This window comes from Balaenoptera ricei, chromosome 3, assembly GCF_028023285.1.
Source record: "Balaenoptera ricei isolate mBalRic1 chromosome 3, mBalRic1.hap2, whole genome shotgun sequence".
Taxonomy (NCBI): Eukaryota; Metazoa; Chordata; class Mammalia; order Artiodactyla; family Balaenopteridae; genus Balaenoptera; species Balaenoptera ricei.
Window position 1 is genome coordinate 50763353 of NC_082641.1, and position 15538 is coordinate 50778890.

At 37.3% G+C, this 15538-nt stretch overlaps 1 pseudogene; it reads right to left on the minus strand.

Annotated features, from left to right (window-relative positions):
• Positions 1–11341: 11341 nt before the first annotated feature.
• Positions 11342–12121, minus strand: LOC132363630 (enolase-phosphatase E1-like; annotated as a pseudogene).
• Positions 12122–15538: the final 3417 nt, after the last annotated feature.

The window sequence follows — 15538 nt, forward strand, 5'->3', positions numbered from 1 at the left end:
GATTGCTAGTGGGAAGCAGCCGCATAGCACAGGGGGAACAGCTCGGTGCTTTGTGACCACCTAGAGGGGTGGGATGGGGAGGGTGGGAGGGAGGGAGACGCAAGAGGGAAGAGATACCGGGATGTATGTATATGTTTAGCTGATTCACTTTGTTGTGAAGCAGAAACTATAACACACCATTGTAAAGCAATTATACTTCAATAAAGATGTTAAAAAAAAAGAAAAAAAATTCTTTTTCAGATTCTTAAAAAAAGTGTAATATTTGAAGTTATTGAAAGAGATGTATTAATAAATAAACACTTCCAGAAAATTTAAAAATAAGTTAATAAGTAAATAAAATGGGCATAGGAACTAAACACATTTTTCTCAAGAAGACATCCAAATGAACAATAGGTACAGAAAAAGATTCTCAACAACACTAATCATCAGGGAAATGCAAATTAAAACCACAATGAGATATCACTCTACACCTGTTAGAACATCTTATCCTCAAGAAGACAAGAGATAACAAGTGTTGGCAAGGAGTGGAGAAAAGGGAACACTGGTACACTGTTAGTGGGAATGAAAATTGGTGCAGCCAATTTTGTGGAAAATGGTTTGGAGTTTCCTCAGAAAACTAAAAATAGAAACTACCACATGATCCAGCATTTCCACTTCTGGATATACATCCAAAGAAAACAGGATACTGAAAACATATCTGCACTCCTATGTTTATTGCATTATTCACAATAGACAAAATACGGAAACAACCTAAGTGTTTGTCAATGGATGAGTGGATAAAGATTATACCTTTTATACATACACACACACACACACACACACACACACACACACACACTGGGATATTATTCAGCCATGTTAAAGAAGGAAACCCTTCCATTTGCGACAACATGGGAGGACTTTGAGTTCACTCTGCTAACTCAGACACAAGTCGGACAGAGAAAAGCAAACACTGTATGATATCACTTGTATGGGGAATCTATAAAAGCTGATTTCATAGAACAGAATATAATGATAGTTATCAGCAGCTGAGGGTGGGGGAATTGGGGAGATGTTATTCAAGAATACAAACTTGTAACTAGTAAATAAAAAGTATTGGAGTGCTAATGTATAGCACAGTGATTTTGGTTAACAATACTGTATTATAAATATCAAAGCTGTTAATAAAGTAGATCTTAATTGTTCTCACCACAAAAAAATTATAACTAAGTGACATGATAGAGGTGTTAGCTAGTGCTATGTAGATAATCCTATTGCAATATATAAATGTATTAAGTCAATATATTGTACACCTTAAACATAGACAATGTTATGTATCAATTACATCTCAACAAAAAATAAAGGTTTACTATTTTCTAATAAATATTGGATGGAATTTTATTCATTTCTTATCTTTCTGCAAAAGAGAAATCAAAATGGAATTACTATCTAACTCAAATCTCATACTGGTTACTATACAGGGTAGTACAGTAGTGAGTTGCCAAATAGGAAGAACGAAAGGAAGGAAGAGAGGGAGTGAGGGAGGGAGTCACTAGCTTCAAATATGAGTCTGTCTTTCAAGTATTCAGCTAAGTTACAAGAAACCTATAAGTTTAATGTAACCACCTCAAAGTGCTAAATAAACAGCCCCTACAATATAAACCTGACCTCTCTGAAGAAGATATGCCTTCAAATATCTGAGGATTAAAATTTACTTTTAAAATATGAAGAGTCAGTTCATTAAATAATTACTCTTCTCTATACGCAAATTATTCCCAGAATAATCCTCCAGCTCTAACACCCTCCTCTTTATTGTTTCTCTAACTCTTGTTTGATATAAGTTGTTTTTTAAGACAGATAGCCTGTTTTAATATAAAGTATTATATTAGAACTTCAAGTAAATTCAAAATAGCTAAAGAAGTCAACCAGAACTTTTTCTATTTCCCATTTCCCATAGATAATTTTACAACTAATATTGTGAATTGTGATGGATGAAGAAAGGGTATTCCATGAATTCAACATACTTCCACGTCCTTGATAAACTAGGAACATAAGTATATATTTTTAATTAAGTATATATTGTTAATCTTTGGTGAAGATGTCACCAAAAACTTTCATAGCAAATATCCTCAATAATGAAACATTTTTATTACTGATATTCTCAGATATTAATCATAAAAAAAAAAAAAGAATGCTTGCCACCTCAGCTAGGAAGAATCAAGTGGCTGGAGATTTCTGAAATAGTTTGACTAGAGCCATATATCTGGGGCCTCGGTTCTTCTCCAGTTGGTGGCTGGGGTTAGAATGTTCTGGGGTTGGAATATCCTAGATGGCCACTTAATTTTCATGTCTAGAGGCTGGGCTAGGATAGTTGTACTTGCTTGGAAATTTCATCATTGCTCTCTTTTCATGTGTCCTCTCCACATGGCTAACTTGGGTTTCATTACATAAGAAGTCCCCAGTCCCCAGGCCACGGACAAGTACTGGTCCATGGCCTGTTAGGAAACAGGCTGCACAGCAGGAGGTGAGTGGCAGGTGAGCAAGGGAGGCTTCATCTGTATTTACAGCCGCTCCCCATTGCTCACATTACCGCCTGAGCTCTGCCTCCTGTCAGATAGCAGCGGCATTAGATTCTCATAGAAGCGCGAACCCTACCGTGAAACGCACATGCGAGGGAGCTACGTTGCGTGCTCCTTATGAGAATCTAATGCCGGATGATCTGAGGTGGAGCTGAGGTGGTGATGCTAGAGATGGGAAGAGGCTGCAAATAAAGATTATCATTAGCAGAGAGGTTTGACTGCACAAAGACCATAATAAATCAATTGCTTGCAGACTCATATCAAAACCCTATCAGTGAGTGGCAACTGAAAACAAGCTCAGGGCTCCCACTGATTCTTCATTATGGTGAGTTGTATAATTATTTCATTATATATTACAATGTAATAATAATAGAAATAAAGTGAACAATAAATGTAATGCGCTTGAATCATCCTGACCATACCCCCTGCCCCAGTCTGTGGAAAAATCTTCTTCCATGAAACCGGTCCCTGATGCCAAAAAGGTTGGGGACCACTGCCTTACATCATGAGCATCTTGGGGTAGTCGCACTTATGTGGTTGCTGGCTTCACCTAGAACAAGTGTTTCAAGAAACTAAGGCAGAAGTTGCAGGACTTCTGCTGTAGCCTCAAATGTTACACAGCATCACTCTGCCAGCCCAGATTTAAGTACTAGGAGGTAGAGCTCATTTGTGGGCCACCTTTGGACGGGTAAAATAATTTTTTTCTTGGAACTTAGAAGACATAACTTGTGAGTATCCAGTGATTTTAATAAGAAATCTGATATTAGTCTGATTTCCTCTTTCTTCATAGAATATTCTTGAAGTCTGAGTATTTTTCTTTCCAATTGTGTCCACAGAATTTTAATACAGGCACTGGCATGTAAAAGGTATCCAAATACTTGATGTACAGTTACACTTGGTTGCAATTCTGCTTTTGATCTTCCTTATTTTAGCCTGGGTATTTAAAAATTAATGTTCTAATGTCTCAATGATATTATCACATAATTTCACTGTTTATTATATTAAGAACCAAAACATCTCAAATTAACCTTCTTTCTTGTTTATCAGAGTTGTCAGTCTAGCCCCCTGATAATCTTTGGAGAAATATCATTTCTCCTGGTTTTTCCTTTGAGACAATTTCCTTTCTTGAAGTTCAAAGTTCTCTCTCAAAAAAACAAGGGAGCATACCAACAAACAACCCTCTTTTCTCTTGTTGACATTTACACTGAGGTCTGCTGTTATTGCATCAGCTGTTTCAATTAAGTTTCCCAGGCTGTTGCTGGGTAAATGAGCAAATGTCTTGCTTTTAAAAATGGCTTTAAATCTTTTAAACATCAACCAATATGATATAAACAATTTAATGCAACAATTATAGTTTAAGCAGATTTTTTTTCACTCTACACGCCTATTATAGCTTAACCTCTTGTTTTACCTTACCACGTTCAGGCTAATTGTACACCAATTACATCTTTCACATTTGCAGTGTTCATCCTATTTCTGTAATAAACAAGATTTTTTATAAAATTTTATATGGTACTTTTCATCCTAAGACATTAGTGAATTTAGTTACCAACTACAGAACATTTGAGTAAAGTAAGAAAAATTCTTGAAATAGATTTCCTTTTCATTTTGAAATGTATTTACTTATTGGGATGCAGCATCTCATTTACAGGAACAGCCTGTTATAGCCCGCGGTGGGTGTTCAGAGGCTGATAAATTCAATCCAATAATTCTGTGCTCAAATTAGCATAAAAAGAGCAATTCCAATCATTTAACAGAATACTTTCTTTTGTGCACAGAAGCAACAGGAGTACTTATGTATTTGTATAGTTCAAAAATATCATTTGAATATAATGGCCCTTAGTCTTACCTTAAGGTCCAAGAAAAAAGCAGGCTGCCAAAAGGAATTAAAACTCCTCCAGTGGAGGAAATTAAGTTTACAGGCTAAACAGATTTTAAAGGGATTTGAACAGAGCTGATTATAGACATAGGCATTAAGGAGATTAGATTTGGTTTTAAATAAAGAGAATGGTAGAATGCATAAAAATATCCAAAATGAATTCAAGTATCTCTGAGACAAAGAGCTAGTCTTGGCCTTCAAGAAAGCAAAGTACTGGCCATTTGCTGGATTCAGTGTTATTACAAAAAGATACAACAGAAAAGCACCTGCTCCAAGGTGAGAAAACACCACATGACCTAGGACGTCTTTTCTGTTTCTATATGCCAGTACCAAAGACTAAAGGCTCTGCCATGGGTTTAAGCACAGGTACACAGAGAGCAAAGTACTATCATCTTTATATTTTTATTATTGAATAACAATAATATTCAGATAAGAAAGTGAGGTTTGGTTGGGTTTTTGGGTTTTTTTTTTCCCCAGACTTGGAAACAATGGCAAACATAGCATATGCTGCCCAAAGTCACAAACCTTGTAAGCAGCAGAATTAGGGTATAAGCCCAGATCTCCTGACTTAACTAAGCTTTCTTAGTTCCCAGTAGTTGCATTTTATCCTGAGAAACACATGCCTTCTTGTCAAATGCTACAATAGGCAACACAGTGAAATCAGGAAATTGCCTGTGTTTACTCACTGAAGCTGAGTGATGTGCAGACTATGCCTCTTAGATGCAGAAAATATATACATTTTAATTAGGAGGACAAATTGTAATCCCCATTCACACAAGTCTTTATCCATAGGATTGTTAGTCCTGGTACGGCTCCTGTGGATTGTCTGGCTTTCTACAAGAAAGCTGAGATCCAGGTAGGTTAAGTTATCTGATTCCACAAATTAGTGGCAAAGCCTGACCATAATCTTTACCTCCTAATTCTCCTCATTGCTTCACACTGTTGTCTTGCCTTCATTCAGAGAACTTTAGACTGTAAGACTAAAATTATAGTTTAGAAAACAACTCTTCTCTTAAGTGGAGAAGGCAAGTTTTTGTGACATTTTAATCTAGGTGAATGAAAAGATATCACTCAGGGAAATTTGTTCCAAATTCTATGGTTCATCCAAACAGGACGAACCTTGAAGCTTCATGACTACAGAGTTATTGATTATATGAGATAGATAATTATCTTCAAAAAATTAACTTTCTACCAATCACTCAACAATAATTAAACATTTATTTTAGTTGGGTTGCTGTAGAAATGAATGAAGGAAACATTTGAAAGATAAAACTATACATTTTAAATCACAGTTTTATAAAATGTTTTCCAATAGCATAAATGAGACAGGAAAATCTCACTTGAAAAACACTGATGTAACAGAAAAGTAATGTGACGTTATTAATGTGTACTTTTTATAGGAAAGAGATGATGAGGGGATAGAATTTAAGATAAAATGCTTAGGTTTTAAGAGGCAGAAATGGAAACCTGGAGCACAGCCTGGCTGTAATAAATGTGTATTAAAATAATTAGACAAATAATGAAAATCATGTTATATAAAGCCAATCAAAAATAAGAACACTAACATCTGACTTAGAAGGATCACAAGATGTCTTTTGGCGCAGCCTTTAGCCTTTGCATAACCCTATCTTATAGATGTAGCAACTGAGGTCAAAGGATGTTAACAGTATCAAGTGTGTGTATATATATATATATATATATATATATATATATATATATATATATACATACACACACACACACATATATATATTAATATATACTTATTAATGAATAAATACCAACATTTAGTCAAATTCATCAAAGTATTTGTTAATTTGGAGGACCTCTTGACTGTGAAATCAAAAAGTTCCTCCTGTGTTTCAGGCACAGCTCAAACTAGATTGCCAGATCGATCTATTTTTGAGCTCAACTTCTTCTTTTTGTCATCTTTAGCCTTAGGCAGGATGACAGGATCCTGATGGCAGGATGCTGCAGTTGCCTGAAGCCCCAAATCATAAGATCACTAGGTCTAGAGGGAGAAAGTCTCTTCTTACAGTTCCTCTGGGAGCCAAAGAAGCTTATGTTCACAGAAACCCCAGCAAGTTTCTGCAATTCTCATTGTATCTCATTGCATAGAGTTTTATGCCCAGCCCTTCACAGTGGACAATGGGATAGGATATATTGATTAGCTTAATCTATTTAGGATCATTGATTGGAAATGGAGGTAGGATTAATTCAAGGGAACCATGTGGCCAAAAATGAGGAATAGGTAAATTCACATGGGAAGATGAAAATATTGTTGAAAGTAGAAGGGGTGAATAGAAAATAGGAAAACATATTAGGGTAATGCTAGTAACTTAAACACAAAAGTGAAAAATGTTTCAAAACCACTCTAGTGTGTAGGTGAACAGATAGGTGGGGCAGCTCTCAGAGACCCAGGCTGGTAAAAACTCTGCCAACTTCAACATGTGCTTCTCTAGCTGGTCCTGAATATCCTTTTTATTGCAGCCCTCCAAAAGGGAGAAAACATGGAAAAAGGCCATGAAAGGATATTTTTAAATTTTTCCATTAACATTTAATATAAAAACAGATATGTTTATAAAGCATACATGAATAATCCCATATAACCACCTTTCAGGTCAAAGAAAATCATCAAGAATCATCCTTCTTGTCACCTCCTTATCACTGCCTTTTCCCTCTGACCCAAAGGCAACCCCACTCTTGACTTCTAAGCCATAGATTAGTTTTGCCTTTTTAATGGACTTCAGATCAGTGGACATCACAAAATTTTATGGCCAGGCCTAAAGTGGTATTTGGTACTTTTGTTCAAATTCCATTAACTAGAAGTTAGTCACATGGACATACCTGCCTGTTAGGAGGGTATGTGCCCACTCAGATTGCGGTGAGCAGCTAGCTGTAGGGGAAAGGCAACAAATATCCACTGTGGTCTTCCTGAGTGTCTCCTAATCAATCCCTCCTCCGGAGACTATAGCACAATCAGGGTCCTGGGGCCAAACTGTAAGAATCCATCATCTTCCTTACAAAGCCAGGGAAGAGATGACTGTAATTATTAATGTTTTAGTACTTCTGTCCCTATTAAAACATGAGTTTCTTTTAAGTAAATCCAAGCAGAATCAAGATTATCTCTACAAGATCACTCTCCTATATATTTCTGAAGAGAAAGGTAGAGAGAAAAGGAGAAGGGGTTGAAAGCCAGCTAATCTGCCCTGAATCATCCAGTGGTAAGAGTCACATACGTGAATATCATTGGTTATGGATATCTAGTCAGTAGACACAGGATGGGGAATATTGCCTCAGCAATTTCCTTGACAATCTTGGCCTAACTTACATTTCAAGTGTTATGTTCACCTTTACAGTTGTAATGGACTGAATTTTGTCCCCCTCAAATTCGTACATTGAAGTCCTCACTCCCAATGTTACTATATTTGGAAATAGGGCCTTTAAAGGAAGTAATTAAGCTTAAAAGAGGTCACAAGGTTGAGGCCCTAACCCAAATGTTCTGTTCTTAAAAGAAGAGAAAGAAACACCAGAGTACCAGAGTGTGCAGGCACAGAGGAAAGGCCATGTGAGGACTCAGCAGGAAGGTGGCTGCCTGCAAGCCAGGAAGAGAGGCCTCGCCAAAAACTGATCCTGCTGGCAACTTGATCTTGGATTTCCAGCCTCCAGCACTGTGAGAAAACAAATTTCTGTTGTTTAAGCTATACTCAGTCTGTGGTTTCCTGTTACTGCAGCCCAACAGACTAATACAACAATCCTTTGGCAAGATAAGTGAAATTATTGTTTCTTTGACACATTTTCACTCACCTATGCCCCTTTTGTACTTCCATGTATAATTCCCTTCACTTTTCTCTTTGCTTACAGAAATCTTTCCCCATCTAACCTAAGATTTGTCTATCTGTGAAGCTTCCTGGATCACTGCAGTTCACCAAGAGCTTACTCGACATCCCTGCTATTCTATAATCTATGCTAAACTGGCTATAATCCCATAACTCCCCATGTCTACGTTTCTACATATAAGCCTGTCTCTCTAACCAGCCTAAGCTCTTTGAGTTCATGAACTAGGTGTCAGTTCACTAAAGAGTATTTGTTAATCACTACAGGTAAAACAGACCCATAGAAATTCCAGTTTAGTAAAGGAAGGAACATTATTTGACCTTGAAGGAGGTAGAGCCTTCATTAAGAGAGGCTTTTGGTAACAATACCTGTCAGTCATACCATACTATTGTCTTATGTAAGACTCAAAAACAATGCTATAAGCTATACTACTTCAGTGTGGCAGACTGTCATTTCATATACTACACCACCTCTTTTGAAATGTTTGCCAGACTAATAGAGAATATGGACCTATCATTTCTTTGCTTTGCCTTTAATGTCACTAGATTGACTTTGTAATATTAACTAACAAGTATATATTTGGGTATCAGCATTCTAAAAATCTTAGCAAAACAGAATTTAAAATAGTGGCTTCCCCAGGCATAGAATGAACTTACCCTTTTTTTCCTCACTTGCTTGAAGTGTTTCATCATTTCACTGAAGTACCTACAAATATCTTTGTAACCATGTATTTTCAAGGTTCAAAAATCTAGTTCTTAACTGAGAACTCCCTATGGAAATGGTCACATGGTGGAATGGCTTTAACACAGTTTAAAGCCTTTCTAACTATCTTATAACAAAACATGCACAATGGGTTTTCAGTTTAAAGAACACTTTTCTTTAGGAAAAAAAATCCTGTGTACAATGTGGAGTTGTAGACAATGATCCTAGGCTTAACTGAAGTCATATTTTATGTTTCCGTTGCAGCCAGTTGATTTAGCTCTCTACAAGCAGAGAACTGTAAGCTGCTACGCCCTTCAGCCTAATTTTGGCGGTGTGGGCTGTAATTCTGTTGACAGATTTACTATCAGTGATAGGATAAAGGGGAAATTTGAGGAATTTCATCATATTTTTCTCTTCCTAAGCCTTGTACCTACAAAGTTGCCTTTGATGGAAAAGACTCAAAGTCTCTTCATTAAAAATAATAATGAAGGACATAATTGTAATGGTCTAGTCAGGGAGATTTGTCTAAATAGCTACTAGATTGTAAGTTTCTGCATTTTGAGTTGCATGGAAAATACAAGGCCAATATTTTTCCTTTTCCTTAAAACTACATTCCAACTTTAACAGTCCTCTTGTTCATTTGAAATTTACCTATAAAAATCTTTCCTGAATCAGAAGACCACTTGCAAACAATTTTGAAGTCACATAGAGCTTCAGAGACCCATTAGTTCACAACTGTGCTATTTCTATCATGCTAGTACTTTTGGCTTTCAAAATGTGGTAACCCCATTTTCTTCCCACACCAACCCTTCCAATCCATTCAAGGCTTTCTTTGCATCTTTTTTCTGCTACTAATACCAGTTATTGTCAGAGAGTTGTTGTTCCGCTCTCCAACGATGATATTTATTTATAAGAAACAAAATATTTGTAAACAAAAAAGTTGCTATTCCTTATGCATAACCCTGAGTTTCACAGTAATTCCAAAGAGCCCCAAAGATTCAGCTTTACCTGGTTGCAACACTCATGTTCTTACAAGTTGCCTCAGGACTTTGCCTATTTTACCCACATAATTGCAATTTACTCTGAAATGTTAAATACATAAATCAATACCTACCAGTTCTAGTTTAGCACTTTTCGGAGTAATAATTAACTGTGCTATAGTCACTTGGAAGAAATCTTTTTCCAGGGCAATTAGTTTATATATTACTCTAGGAGCTAATGCCTCCTCTGAAACACATCTTGGCATCTTAGTTTGGCCCTTGGTTACAACCAAGCAGCCTTATTCCTTCATAACAGATGAGAACACTGTATGCCTCAGCTGTCCCTAATTAGGTTACTCTGTATTTCTCCAAGTGGCTGATTGAACATGACTCAGCTTTTTCCAAACTTTTTTTTTTTCAAAGAAGAAAATGTTTTTATTAATTACCACATGAAATTGACATGATATCCTATTAGGCTGAACTAGGATAAATAATGCTGTTATAAAATTTACATTTCTCACATCCATTTCAGAAGAAAATATTAGATATTAGGGCTCTTCTAGGTCTTATGGACAAATTTCAGTAAACCTTTTGTTTTTTAATAGTAAACAGCGACTAACATATGTTCTCAAACTGTGCTAAGAAGTAGTTAGCAAGGTGACTCTGAAATCTGAGACAACTGTCAGGATTAGGACTGTTTTGTTAAACATTAGGAAGCACATTTCTATTTTAGCTGTTACGATAGTGCATCTTTTTCACTGGTAAAGCAACTGCTTGCTGTGGGTACAATGATTAGCAAGTTTCTTAAGTAACAGATACATGATGAATCAAGACTCAAATGAGTCTCCTTTCCCAACTTTGCTCTCTTCTGGAGTAGAAACAAATAGCTTTGTCATTTGTAAATAGGGAGGTTAATAGTTTGAAATTCAGTTGCTGTAATCTTCTACCTCACAATTTAAAAGGGGACTAGATTATTACTAGGAATGTCTTTGAAATACTTCTAGTTTTTAAAATAACCAGGCTTCTGAGTAACTTCTCAAACCTACCTTTCTATTTTGGTACATGACTTGATAAACATAACACATTTGACCTGTATAGTAGCAATTTCTTCTATCAACTATATTTCGCCCTCAATAATGGTTAGAGTTGTGGTTTCAAACAATTTCTACATACAAAGCATCATCTTTAAATAAGTTTCCTTTTCACTGAACTGAGATTCTTTTTCCCACTTACGTGCCTGTGAATGGTAATTTGAACATACACACACTTACCTTATGTATGTGTATATATGTATTTTTTAAGTAAATTACTTTTACCCTTAGAATAAAACTAGACTACAGGGACAAGTCTGTGAAGACAGTTTGTTCTTCCTTGGAACTCCTCCTCTAGGTTGAGGAAGGCAGGTACAGTTCACTGAAGGATGTGATGAGGCTGAAGTAAGTCTTCTCATCATCTGTTGACCCCGCATTGCCAGGTCTCACCACCACAGCTACACGCACGCCAGCTTCCTCAGCAGCGCTGGCCTCTCGGGTAACGTCCGTCAGAAACAAGATGTTGTTGGTTGAGCACCCAATGCTGCTGGCAATCTTTTCATAACTCTCACTCTCCACTTTGTGTCCAATCTCGGACCGTCCACAAGCTCAAGAATATCTCCCTCTGTAGGATGCCCAAATAACAGTTTCTGTGCCTCTACACTCCCTGAAGGATAGATATACACCTTCATTCATTCCAGCCTCTCTCCATTTCCTGACTGCTGGAACCACATCTTCAAAGAACTCTGCTTTCATGCTCCCAGCTTTGAATGCCGCCGTCCACATGTGGCCGTGCAGCTGTTTCAGCGCCGTGGTCTTCCGGTCCAGAGACATCTGCCAGCACACGTTATCTACCATGGCCTGGATCATCCGCTGAAGGTCATCCGCCCCATTCCCCGATGCTGCTGGGATCGGAAGAGCCCCATCCAGGTAGGAGTCCTCTTCAGCCTGTTTCCTCAAAAGATTGACATCCTGCTGGCACTCCTCTTCTTCCCAATGTGTCTGCAGATACTCTTTAACATTTTCTTCGATGTAAGGAAATAAAATGTCCTTCGCGAAAGTAATCGGGGTCGTGGTACCTTCGATATCTAACAGGATCACAGTGACTTCGGTGGGTACCGAAAGCACAACCATTTCCCCACCGGCTGCTACTACGAGAATCGGCCTACTGGTAGGGAGGGCGGAGGGCGGTGCCAGCTGCGCCCAGCAACCTGCTGGGCTTCCGACAGCCCCGAAAAAGAGTCCCGGAGCGCACAACTGCGCGCGGCCTGATGCACGAGGCGGAGAGGACACGTCGGCGGCCCTGAAAATAGAGAAACCCGCAGCACAGGGACCCTGAACTCGCAAGCTGCCCGGGGCTCTGATTCTTTTTTTTTTTAAAGGAAAAATCAGACCATTTTGTCAAATCCCCCAAATTGTGCTGAACAATCTCAAGGACAGATCTGTTCAGGACCACTAAATAGATTTAATCAAAATTTATTAATCAATTTGAAGAATCTCAATTTATTGAAATATATACACAAAACATTTTTTTATTTTTCCAGTAGTTGCTACCGATGGTGCTTTGAGAATTTTCTTTTATCCTTCATGGTGAGCTTCATTAACAAAAGTTTAGAAACTTTCCATCACTCTGGGGGTACTCTCAGTTATTAAAACTGTTTAGTACAGGTTATATTTTAATTTTGTATTGGATGCAAAGCCCTCCTCATTCTGCCTACCAATACCAGTTTATTAGTCTTGCTAATAACTTTCTTACTTGTGAAACATGGGCTGAGATGGAGGTAAATATGGTAGGATTTTCCCCCTCCTTGTTTACTATGCTTACCTCTCTGGAGTTGTATCAGAGAAGGGGGAACAGCCCTTGTTAAGTTGCCTGTCCTTTCTTGTAGTTGTAATTGCATTTCCTTACATGAGCGTCGTATGTACATGGTGGTAAGGTTGTTGTTCCCTTTCCATTGGTTATCAGCTCTTACTAAGCTCATTGTCTGCATGGGTAGTATATGCCAAGCATCTCGCAAATGCATTTTTCATCCTGCATGAAATTCAACTTCATCTCCAGCATGAGACATGATTCTGCAATCTCAGATGCAACTCATTTTTGTCCATATTGTGGCAATTTCCAGTAGCCTCCAAGCTCATCTATTTCCAGAGTCCAACTTTGGGCCAAAGAAAAAATGTGCAGAATCTCTCTACAACCCAGAAATTGCAGAAGTAGTTCTTTCCCCCTCACTGTATGACCATATCACCCATGCCACCTCTCATTAGAACTTTCTTTACTATCAGATTTTGGAGAAGTTCAACAAGCCCTATGGCTGAGGTAACATCCTTGGTATTAGATATCTGGCACCCCTGTAATACAGAGTCCTGCAAAACTCAGATGTATTATCTCTGTATCTCTTGCTGCATAAGAAACCATTCCAAACTCATCCCGAACAGCAGTCATTCATTATCACTCACACAAAACTTTGTTCTGAACATGCTGCTATTTCCACTATAATTTCTGCCTGATTTGCTAACTTCCAGTAATAAAAACTGATCTCAAACAGCATTTCACAACATCCTGTTGCAAGTCACAATGGAGATTCTTCTAGTTAGAACTTTTTCCTCTATTGAAATGATTTCTAATAAAAGAGACCAAGGTTACTAGTGATACAGATAAAATGTAATTTAAGATGGTGTTTCTCAAAATACTAATCTCTCATCATGTATCCTGTAGTCAAACACTTCTGGAACAGAGCTGATAAGCTATTTCTCCTGTGTGAAGATTAATAAACCACAAATGTGCATTTAGGTCACTGAGCAGTCTTCCACTGAAGACACAGGGTTATACACACTTTGCTGAATTCCTGGCACTACCATTCAGTATCTCGGAAGTGGCAAGTGCCTCGGATTCTTCATCTATGAGATAAGACCAGTAATAACTTTTTGCTTCATAGGAAAATTGAGAATTAAATAATGTATATAAAACTCTAAACCTGTCTGATACATACACTTAGTAAATGATCACTAAATGGTAAATATGAATATTATAAATATTTCTGAAACTTATTTGACCATGGATACCTATTTTGAAAAGTTTTGGATTAGGGATATATTTAATGAAAAACAATTGTGTGTTTGCTTTTCTTTGGCTCATTTGATGCTGGGCATTAAATATGTCACTTTCTATCCCTTGCCTTGAACTTGAGGGCTTTGAGATTGCTGAGAAGTCAAACATAACCTGCTTCATTCAAAAGCAATTTTTTTACATAAATGAAAACAGAAGTTTCTAACTTCACACTCTTAGATGGCCAATAGTTATATTAAGTAAGGCTGACAGAAGGATAGAGAAAGTAAACACTCATGACCTCAGAAAAGAATTAAGGAATAGCCACATGAAAATTGGGTGAGAGAATCTGGGAATCATATTCATAAAAAGATGGTCCCAGAAGCAGCTAAGGAGGGGTATGGAAAAAAATGTTTATGAGATTTCATTAACAGGGTCAGCCCAACTAACAGCTGAATTTGGGCTTCTTTTCTCCCTTCTTTGTGTATTATCCTATGGTAAACAAAAGGAAATGAGAGGTCTAGAAAGGATGCGATGGGGCTATTTATTCCAGGATGAATATAACAGAACCAGTGTTGGAATAAACCTTAAAAGTGACAAATCCAAATTCCCTGCCAGATTAAGAGTTCTCTGTCCAACATCCCTGGCAGATTGTCATTCAGACTCTAAAATATTTTCAATAACAGAGATTCACTGCTGGTTCAGGCAGACTTAACAGACTACCTCTAGTTATTTACTTTTTTTTTTTTTTTTATCAAGCCAAACTCAGCATTCAATAACCTGCCACAATCTGGTGTGCTTCTATCTTCTAAAACAAAATAAAATAAATCTAACCCTTCTTTCAGTGGGCAATCCTTTGAAAACAGACATCATGGCTCTCAAGTTTTTGTTTCTTTAGGTTTAATTTACCCAGTTTATACAGAGTCCACATGACCTTCTGGATAATCACTAATCTGAATTTCATCTAGTGGCTGCAGTGTCGTTTTCAACTATCTCACTTAAACATTTACACTGAGGATAAATGTAATGTGAATATATTCATCTTTCTTGTTTTGCACTCTATGATGAATTCTGAGTCTGCCTTCAGATATAGATAACAGATATTTATATAATAGGATTTCATCACTGAACCTGAGTCAGAAAAGAATCTGAATATAATCCTCTGAATTTGTGCCAGGTAATGCCGATCTGCTGAATTTCAGATATATATTGCTGGTTCATACAATGGGAAATTCGATTTTTCTGTCTGGTTACTTAGAGTGCATGACAAACAGTCTAAGGCAGTGGTGACTGACATCTTGGGAATTTTTCTGACACATTGTGAAGACTGCTGAACTTCAACTTGATTAGGAAAATCCAATAATCTGAAGGACAAGATGATTTAAAAATCAAAGCAGTCAAGTACAGTTGATCACTAGGCAAAAACAAGCAAACAAACAGAAACAAAACCATGGTTTTAATTCTAGTGCTAATCAGTCTTTGATTCAACGAAGTAAAGGACACAG